Raw genomic sequence first — 10,645 nt, 5'->3', positions numbered from 1 at the left:
CCAATCTCTTGTCTTCGACTTTCCATTTTGTTCCTTGTGTTATTTAAAGTCTAGACTTGGTTTCCATGTGATCTAGTTTGATTAACTCCAATTTTCTAGCCTAGGATAACTATCAAAAGTGACCAACTCATTCCATTTTGGCAATCAACGTGGTGGAGCTCAAGCTCTTGAGAAGGAAGCTATCTCCTAGCTAGATTTTGGACTTAGCCAAAGTCTACAATGCCACCTAGAAGATCAATAAGAGAAAGGAGACTGACAACATTGTTCGTGGAGGAGTAGGATCACATCAACATAATGGCTAAGGAGTCAAAGCGAGGCTTTGAACACGAACTTGACCTCAAAAATGACATGGATGCTAACCTGAATGAGAGGGAGACTGAGGGACTCAAGGGTTCCTAGCACTTAGCTCAATCAAGGAGAAGGCATTCAAAGAGATTGGAGAGACATCCTCACTTGCACAAGTCGCATAAAATAGATGAGGGCAAGTACAAAAATGAGTGGGATGTGGACATTGATCATTATAGTAAGCATCGCACTAGAGTACAAAAAATGAAGCCGAAGGAGGGATCCAAACACATTGATCATGAATCACACCATCACAAAACTAGACATGTTGAGCACTCAAATGACCTGAACATTTCTTTTCCTAAATTCAAGGGTGGGGGAAAGAAAGATGATCCCGATGGCCACATACTTGCATTTGAGCACAATACATTGAATTGAAGGACATCGATGAGGATGAGTGGGAAGCATCATTTTCCTATATTCAAGGGTGGGGGAAAGAAAGTTGATCCCGATGTCCACATATAGACATTTGAACAATCTGTTGAACTACAGGACATCGATGAGGATGCACCTGTCCACAACCCTTGAAGGACACAACAAGGAAGTGGTATTACCACTATCGAGCTTGCAAGCTTAGAACGTATAGCAAGCTAATCAAGGCATTTCATTTGGAGTATATTGACAATAGAGGTGATAAGGATATCTTATGTGAACTGGATAAGATTAATCAGGATACACTCTCAATTAGAAGCTATGTTGAGAAAATAAAAGAGCTTACCAGGCAACTGAACGAGCCTTCTTTAGAAAAAAGAATGCGAGCTTGGTTTCTCAGTGGCTTTAGAAGCAAAAATCTTAAAAAAGAGAATGTACCAAGGTCGACAAAGAAGTTCAATGATGTGGTGCAAAGAGAATTAACTAGAGCAATAGGCCAAGAAACAAAAGGGCCACAAGGGACAGAGAGACTCAAATGAAAGTGAAACATTGATTGAGGAGTCAGAGTCCAGTTGCAACTCCAATTTGTGTGATAGTGAGTCACATGATTACGTCAAAACCCAGAAGAAAGGATCATGGATGAAGAAGATTGAGGCGATGTCAAAATGGATTACAGATATATCCAAGATCACACATTCAATCTGCAAGGGAGATACCTAGTGTTCGAAATGAAAATCAAAAGATCACAGGTCTGATGAGTGCTCTAAATGTACTTATTGTAAGGTATTTTGCCATTTATTGATAAACTATAATATTAGATCGCATCATTTTAGGAAGGGAAAAAGGTGTTCGGTTAAGGAGGCATGCCTTATCATTCTTTTCCCGTGCCCATCGGCCAATGGCCGTCCGCCCACATGTAACTCCTTATTCTTTATACATACAAAGAATAAAGAGCTCTCATTAATTCACACATTGTGCTCATATAGTGAGATTTGAGAGCTATCCCTGTGTCGTCCTCTCTCTCTCTCTCTCTCTCTCTCTCTCTCTCTCTCTCTCTCTCTCTCTCTCTCTCTCTCTCTCTCTCTCTCTCTCTCTCTCTCTCTCTCTCTCTCTCTCTCTCTCCATTTTCACTACACACACGCACACCTCCGATCCATATCTTCACAATTGGTATCAAATCTTGGTCGGGGAGGCAGCGCAAGGGTGGATCTGTAGCACTGTGGTCGTAGCAGTTGTTGGAGATCTTCGATATGTGAGCACTCATACAGAGAGCTTATAGAAGATTTCTAGTTCTTACAAATCAACCCAAACCACAGTAGGTTTGTAGAAATTGATTTTCGAAGGTCATTTTTCGGGCTCCAAACCACTGCATTAGTGCAAACAGATCACTTCTAGGAGATTTAGTCTCTTTTGGAAAAACCTAAACCTACACCATCGCGTTCAACCAAGGCAATTAGAAAGGTTTGGGTCAAGAAGTCCATGATGCAATCAAATCCCAAAGAAAATTTGGATTCCCAAAAGTAGTTATACTCACATTCAACCCCCACTAATCAAACTTACTTCTTCAGCCACCACTCCTGATTATCCTAAAGAACACAAAGCTTCTCATGCCCAATATGGCACATCTCATTGGATATCAAAGCCAATCCGACCCAGTCACAAGCACCCCGCAACAACCACTTGGAAATGGAAACCAAAACAATGTCTACAGCAAAATTAATAACATTATTACACTTCTCATCAAAGCAAATAAAATGGATCCCAAAAAAAGCCACACCAACCAAAGAGGATATCATGTCATGTTTACGGGTCTCCACCATTAAAGAAGGAGCGCCTCTTCTTCAAATCCTTTTATTCGGGCCTCGTAGCTTCAAAGCAACCTCGCCAACACTAACCAATAAACAAAAAATTTAGAACTTACATGTAGCACAATATTTTCTTACCCATGCATCTCTTTAATTCACATAATAGGGCCACATTACACAGCCTTGCATAGACACATAGTTTGTGCCCATGCACCACGCCACATCTTCGTCTGGGATGACTCAAAATGGGATGGGGAGAGTAACACGGACTAGCAGCAAGATGATCATAATTTTGTATATAATGTTTTCTTGTTAATTGTTTGCCTTTTTCATGAGCTTTTTTAAAAATTTGTATTTCTTAGCAGGCATATTATTGAGCCGTATTGTGAAATTCATGAGAAATAAGATGCTATACTGAGAGTATGTATATATGAGTGAGCATAATAATATTGGCATGTTTTTGGCCAAATAATAATAATTATTGTCATTTTCTTTGAAGTTCAAGCTAAAAAGTTAAAAAGTTTAATAAGTTGAACCAGGACAGTCGAAATCGAGTTCTAAAAGCAAACTCCAAATCTATAAAGCAAGGGCTTTAGACATGGAAAATATGGAAAGGTTTGTCTCCGATCGGATTTAATAAGTTTAATAAGTTGAACCAGGACAGTCGAAATCGAGTTCTAAAAGCAAACTCCAAATCTATAAAGCAAGGGCTTTAGACATGGAAAATATGGAAAGGTTTGTCTCCGATCGGATTTTGGGCCGACCTATGAAGGATCAAAACTGAAGAATAGAAGCCATTTGGTGACGGAATGTCCAAATGATGAACTTTTTGAACCGCGGGTGGTATGACAGAAAGATATGAGCAATCAAGGTAAGTATGCATTGGGCATTCCGGGTAGGTCGGGGACATATAGTCAAAATGGGGCAAAATCAAGCTCATTTGCATTCAATGAGAGAGAGAGAGAGAGAGAGAGAGAGAGAGAGTCGGGAAACCTAGAGTTCTCTATCGCATTTTTGCCTGCTGCGGCTCTTACTGCACCAAATTTGTCAGGTATGATCAGTAGCCCAGTGAGAACATTTGTGTATATGCTACACTACACCAAAAACATCAGATCAACATCACAAATTAGATCAGCGGTGAAAAATTTGCAAACTGTTTGAGGCAAGTGTGGGTAGCTACATATGTCAAAATCAAAAACTTTTTCATCAGTAAGCTCCTAATACTTTGAAGAATCAGCCCAGCTAATCACAATTGCAATTTAAGGATTTGGAACATGGATCATGATCCATGTTCCCAAAACCCTTTATAAAAAAAGAAAATGGGCAATAGACTCCCCATAAACCCAAGAACACACTATGCTACTTGGATCTACAACCCATGCTCCAACATGGATCACATCTATGTACCCTAATGACAAATTTAGGACAAAACTCAACCTATGGTTAGAGGTAGCAAAGAAGAGCATGCCATGCAAATTGGGCACAAAATGGATCACCAAATCACCTAAAATCTTAACCAATGATCCAAACCCAAAAGTTTTTGGACCAAAGCATCACCATGATGTGCCCTACCATGTGGTATCATCAAATCATTAAAATGTACTCCAACATGGATTGTGATCCATGTATCTCAGAGCCAGATTTCATCTATGATCTATTGCCCTAGTGACTATAGTTGTCCTAGATGCACTGGTGAATTTTGGTCAAATTTGGAGTAGTCAAGTTATGCTCATTTCTTGTCAAATTTTTCTTTTTTTCCTTTTCTTGACAACCATTTGATCATCTCAAAACTCTAAAAGAAGCTTGAAATTGGTCACAGAATGCCCCGTAGAAAAGTCCAAAAGGAGTGGGGGATGGCACCTTATGATATCACCAACATCTCATCAAAGGAGAAGGCTTACATCACCTGATCGGGAGCATTTGACCTCAGAACATGGATCGCAATCCATGTACCTCCAAGGAAAATTCTAACAGACCTCAAAAATTGACAATCAGAAACCATATACATGGGAAATAGAGGGGGGCAAAGGATGTCAAAATAGTACATAAATGTTGATTTTGAACTTCAGAGCAGATGTGTGAGAAACCAAGGTGCCAAAGGAGAAACATTCAAAGTTTCAAAGTTTGTGAAACCTAGGTTAAAAATTCTTTCAAACTCATTGAAATCGTCATGGAAACGGCCTATGAACTTTGAGAATAGCGGAATTAGGAGAACTGAAGAGAGAATTTTTGTGAGACTACTTTGAGAACATAGAGGGTGAACTTTATTGATGGTAGCAACATAATCATAGTACTTAATTAACTTGGCATGAACAATACTTTTGCAAGAGAGAGAGTTTAGAGAACTTGACAACAATTGAGGACCAGATCTATCTGGATCTGGTCCCCCCTCCAATATGCTTTTGTATTATAGATTCTCCCATCAAGAGAGACTTGGTACAACATAATCTTTGTGTTCCTTGTGACCTAGGTGATGCAATGAATATGGAAAGCTTCATGCATCACAAGCATAACATAGACTTTGTAAAAAGCATTAACTATCCCCAGCCTTGGTCCTAAGGCCTCAAACACCTTGAAAGGTGGAGAGAGCTAGCGGGGAATGAGGGTAGGGAAGAGGAAGAAGAAACATTTATAGGAGAAATAAATAGTTTGTCACTTATCATCACTCTTCTTGCTAGCATACATAATAGCATAGTAATGAATATGGAGAAGATCACAAGCTTAAGCATTGAAGCATGGCTCTTGGTTGGATTTGGATTCCATAGCCAAGAGTGTTGGTGTAGGCTCTCAACTTCTCTACTAGGTTGGAGAAGGAGATGAAGCTCTTGCATTTTGTACTACACACAATGAGAGTGTGTGTGTGTGTGTGTGTGTGTGTGTGTGTGTGTGTGTGGGAGAGAATATATCCCCCCAAGATAGCCCCCTTCTTGCTTTGGTTGACCCCCTCTTCTAGCACCCTCTGGAATTTGATTGGACCTACTCAAGCTTGGCCAATCACAGGCCTAGTGCATATCAAGCAACAAGGGTAGCCCTAAGACAAGTGTCCCCCTTTCCCCTTTGAGGGAGAGGACTTGATAAATTCATAGACAATTAACTATATCAACTAAATTATCATTGGACCCCTTGGGAGGCTAGCCTATAGGCTTTAGGCACACCATGACGGCAACATGAAGAGAAGCTTGACAAGTGTCCTATTTGCCTTCTTAGTACCAAGCTGGCCTTGTGTGAGGGTGTGTGTGTTCTCTCTCTAGCCCTTAGAATGAGGGCTTGTCCCCCCTTGAGTAGGGATCATGTTGACTTTTTGGATCACCTTACCCCCTCAAGCACCTTAGTCAAGAAGCACGACAAGCACCTCAAGCTTAGGCCGGGTTCCCATCTCAAGCACAGTCCTAGCTTACCTAAGGTCGAAGCACTTTTAATGCTAACCTTTGGAGGTCTTCAATGAAGCTAACCCTAAGGTCTTTAAGATCCATTGGCTAGCCTTGCTCTTTGACAAACCATCTCTCATTTGGACCCCTTTACCATCATTGGCCCCGTGTTGAGATAGATCTATAAGCACATGTTTATATTTTAACCCTTGTTCCCGTTTATTCTCCCACATTAAGTGATCAATTTTATATGACAAAATCATTTGGGTTGGTTAGATATTAGATTTTATGACATTAACTCTCTCTTAAAATCATATTTATCCTCGACTATGAGGTAGAAGAGATTAAGCCTTAGTTATTAGTCAATGTTTTTTAGCGGGTAGAGGATACCTTTTTTCCCTACGACATCATTCCAAGATGGATGACTAATTTATTTGGTGTTTGGAACACGTCGTCATCACAAACATGATTTTAAGTTTGCATACTACTTAAATATGTGCACAATAAAAAGAGAATTAGTCTTATAAGACAAAAAAAAATGGTCAATTAAAATAAATTTTTACATTTTCTTACTCTAATGTAGCATTGTAAGCATTGACAAGGTTCATACTATCCTTAAGTTGTATTCCTTGCATCCATCTAGTATCTTCAAAAGGATAATTTTTGAACTTAATAAGATACCATTAGATAATCTTACCATGTCGTAGTACCTTGTCTTCGTGCGGAAGGATAGCTTTGGGTTGTAGCACCTCTCCTTGGTCTTCCATTTTGGGAGGGTCTTCAATAATTGGTTCACTTGGTGGCTCTCCTTTGTAGGGCTTAAGTAGGCTCACATGAAAAGCATTGTGTATGAGCCAATGGTTGGGCAACTTGAGTTGATAAGCCATCTCATTGATTGGCTTCAAAATTTGAAAAGGACCATAGTATCTTTTTGCTAGTTTAGCATAATACTTTTGATGGCCCGTAGGATTTTTGCCCGTCATTTTCCTCAATCGAGCCTTGGGAAACATAAGAAAAACCCAATCACTTTTTTTTACGTTAAGGCCCTTCTCTACTTGTCACCAGCAGATTTTTGTCTTTGTTGAGAGATGGATATAGCCTCCATAATCTTTTGAAAAGATTCTTGTAGGTCAGGACTATACTCATCGGCAGCAAGGATCTTCCCATGTACTTTAAGTAGCAAGGGAATTTTAGGTGTTCCCTCTATGATTTCAAAATGTGCTTTTCCCGTAGAAGTTTGGACAGTGTTATTGTACGCATACTCTACAAGAGATAAGTACTTTTCCCATTGTGAGCATTGATCTACTTCTGTAACATAAGTCTTTAGTAGATCGAGCATCGTAAGATTGTCTATCTCACTTTGGCCATCCGTTTGTGGGTGATAGGCCGAAGAGAACTTCAATCTTGTACCTAGATTTTCAAAGAGACCTTTCCAAAAATTACTGGTCATTCTAGGATCTCTATATGACACGATGGATGTTGGAAATCCATGGTGTTTGAAAATCTAAGATATAAAGAGAGTTGCCATTTGGTGTGCCTTAATAGTCTTTTTGACAGGAATAAGTGTGATTGCTTGCTAAACGTGTCGACTAATGTCCATATTCCCAGACTTGGATAATCCAAAGATAAAATCCGTGGATATACTCTCCCATGGTGAATTAGGGATTGGCAATGTCTAGAGTAATCCAGGTTTCTTCCCTCTATCATACTTAGTTTTTTGGCATACCACACATTCTGAAACATACTCTTGTATGTCCACTTTCATGGTAGGCCAATAGAAGTACATCTCTACTCCTTGAAGAGTAGGTTGAATGCCTCTATGCCCCGCATAGGGAGGAGCATGAGATTCATACATAACTTTATCACGAAGGGAGTGGATAATACATAGCCTATTGCCATGGAGAATATGATCATCCTACAAGGTGAATCGTTCCTCTTTCTTCCCTAAAGCAAGGCCTGACATTATGTCTTTAAAGTCAGGGTCAGTAGCACACTCATCTATCATAAAAGATAGATCATTATGAGTAGCTATAGACACTGCATTAACTTTTGGTCATCGTGAAAGTGCATCGGCCGCTTGATTGTGCTTACTAGTAATGTGAGCAATATGAAAATAAAATTGCGAAAGAAAATTTTCCCACCTCATTTGTTTGTCGGAAAGCTTGGTTTGCGTCATAAAGTACTTGAGACTTTGGTGGTCAGTTTGTAGAATAAATGGAGTCCCCAATAGATAGTGCTTCCATGTGTCTAGGGCATGTAGAACATTTAAAATCTCTTTCTCATAAATGCCTAAGACCGGTTCATATGTATTGAGCCTTCGGCTCTCATATGCTATGGCATGTCCTTCTTGAAGTAAGACTGCTCCAAGGCAATCACCACAAGCATCGCGTTGGACCTCAAATGGCTTTGAGAGATCCAGAAGCATAAGGAGTGGTTGGGAGGTAAGCTTCTTTTCTAGCTTGTCAAAACAATTTTTCTCCTTAGCAGTCCACGAGTACTTAAAGCTCTTCTTTGTTAAGTCATGTAATGGTCCTGCTATTTGAGAGAATATTGCTATGAAGCGTCTATAGTATGCACACATACCAATAAATCTTCTTAGCTCATGTAGATTCCTTGGATTAGGCCATGCTTTTATTAGCTCTAACTGAAATGGATCCATACGGATACCATCTTGAGAGATAATATGACTTAAGTATTGAATCTCTTGAAGGAAAATTTTTCTTTTCTTTTGATTGAGAAAAAGCTTGCCCCCCCCCCCCCCCCCCCTCCCTTAGTGCTTGAAAAAACACTTGAATATGTTTCTTGTGTTCCTCCAAGGACTTGGATTAGATGATGATATCATCAAAGAACACTCCAGTGAATTTGCGGTAGGGTCTAAAGAGTTTTTTCCATTAAACGATTGAACGTGGCTGGTGCATTAGTCAAGCAAAAAGGCATGAATAGATATCCATAAAGACCAAAAATTGTACGAAACGCGGTTTTTAGGATATCTTCATCCACTATCCTTATTTGATGATAGCCACTTTTAAGGTCAATCCTACTGAAGTAGGTAGATCCTTGTAGCTTATCAAATAGATCTTCTACCCGAGGCACGAGAAATCTGTTTTTGATAGTGATATGGTTTAGTGCTTGATAGTTCACACACATACAATATGTATCATCTTTCTTTTGCACTAAAAGGACTAGAGAACAAAAGGGAGAAGAGCTATGCCTCACCATCCCTTTGTCTACCAATTCTTGTACTTGCCTCATGATCTCATCTTGTTGAGCTTGAAAAACTCGATAAGGAGGCTTGTTAGGCGGTGAGCTTCCTGGTAGGAGCTCAATTTGATGGTCATCATCCCCTCGTTTTGGAGGTAAGTCCATAGGGATATCATCGATGAGCACATCTTGGAATCCTTTTAGAAAATTAGACAATTCTAACTCTTCTTGATTCCTACCATTTACATTTGATGAAACATTAGGACCTTTTAGGGACTCTTTAACAAAAATCATGTACGTAAAAATTAAGCTTTTCATTGATTTATGAAAAGCAGGAGGATTTACAAGTGGTATAGTACGACCGAACTCACTAGAATCTAGATATATGCTCTTTCCCTTGTAGGTGAAGTAGATTCTCCTTTCAAGGAACTTCATGTTGGCAGCCATGTGGTTGAACCATGGTGCCCCTAGGATAGCATCCTCATGTTGGAGAGGAGATATACAAAATTCTTCTTTGTCAACATAGCTTTGGACATGAAGCCTCAAATTCCCAATCAAGGGAGTAACGGAGGCTTATTGTCCCTTGAAAGCAGTGTCAGCCGTTATGGTATTTCCCATCTCAAAAGCTTGAATGCCCAACTTGGTGACCAACTCCATTGATATGAATTTGTGAGTAGAGCTGGGTAAAACAAGATGGAGGCATCATGATCCCTTACCTTTCCCCAAGCATAGGAGAGAGGTGATCCTTTGCAATGAGCATCCTCTTTTGGATCTTTGGTAGTGGAAGCTCTAGAAGCCTCATTGCGGGCATTTATCTTGGAGCAAAAACAATATCCATATCCTTGTTCACAAAGTGGGCTCCTCGATCACTCACAATCTCAATGGGTAGGCCGTATCTAGTAAAAATGTTCTCAAATAAGAACTGTGTTGTAGTCTGTGCATCATTTTTTTGTGTTGCTTTTGCTTCCACCCTTTTTTGTCAAATAATATGTTGCTACTATAATATATTGACCGATATGCAGAAGGTATTATGGGGCCTACAAAATCTATGCCCCACTTGGCAAAAGATCAAAATCCTATTATCGATTATAATGGCATCTCATCTCTCCAAAGAGGTGCCTTAGTGCATTGGAACTCATCACACCGTTTTACATATGTCTCCGCATCTGTGAACAAGGTTGGACACCATATTCCTTCAAGAAGTATCAACTTTACTGTTTTGTCAGTCGAAAAATGTCCACATGGCTGGCCTACATGAGCTTGTTCTAGGATGGATAAATATGTGCCTTTAGTAGCACACAATCTCAATAAGTCATCTTTTCCCGTTTGGTACAGTTGATTGGAGATTAGCACATAGTGTGTCGCTTCCTCATTTATAGTTCTCATCCGTGCGTTACTAAAGCCCTTCGGGAAGCTCTTGGTTTTTAAGTACTCAATAAAGTAAGTACTCTATTTGGACGCTCTAAAGAGTGTGGCGTGTTTCACTAGCGGTCATCTCATATAGGCTTCACATGATTTTCTGTAATCATGGATGCTTTATCCCATGTTTATCCA

The sequence above is a fragment of the Adiantum capillus-veneris genome, chromosome 3 (assembly GCF_014529385.1).
Source record: "Adiantum capillus-veneris isolate H3 chromosome 3, ASM1452938v2, whole genome shotgun sequence".
NCBI classification, from domain to species: Eukaryota; Viridiplantae; Streptophyta; class Polypodiopsida; order Polypodiales; family Pteridaceae; genus Adiantum; species Adiantum capillus-veneris.
This window is presented reverse-complemented; position numbering follows the sequence as displayed.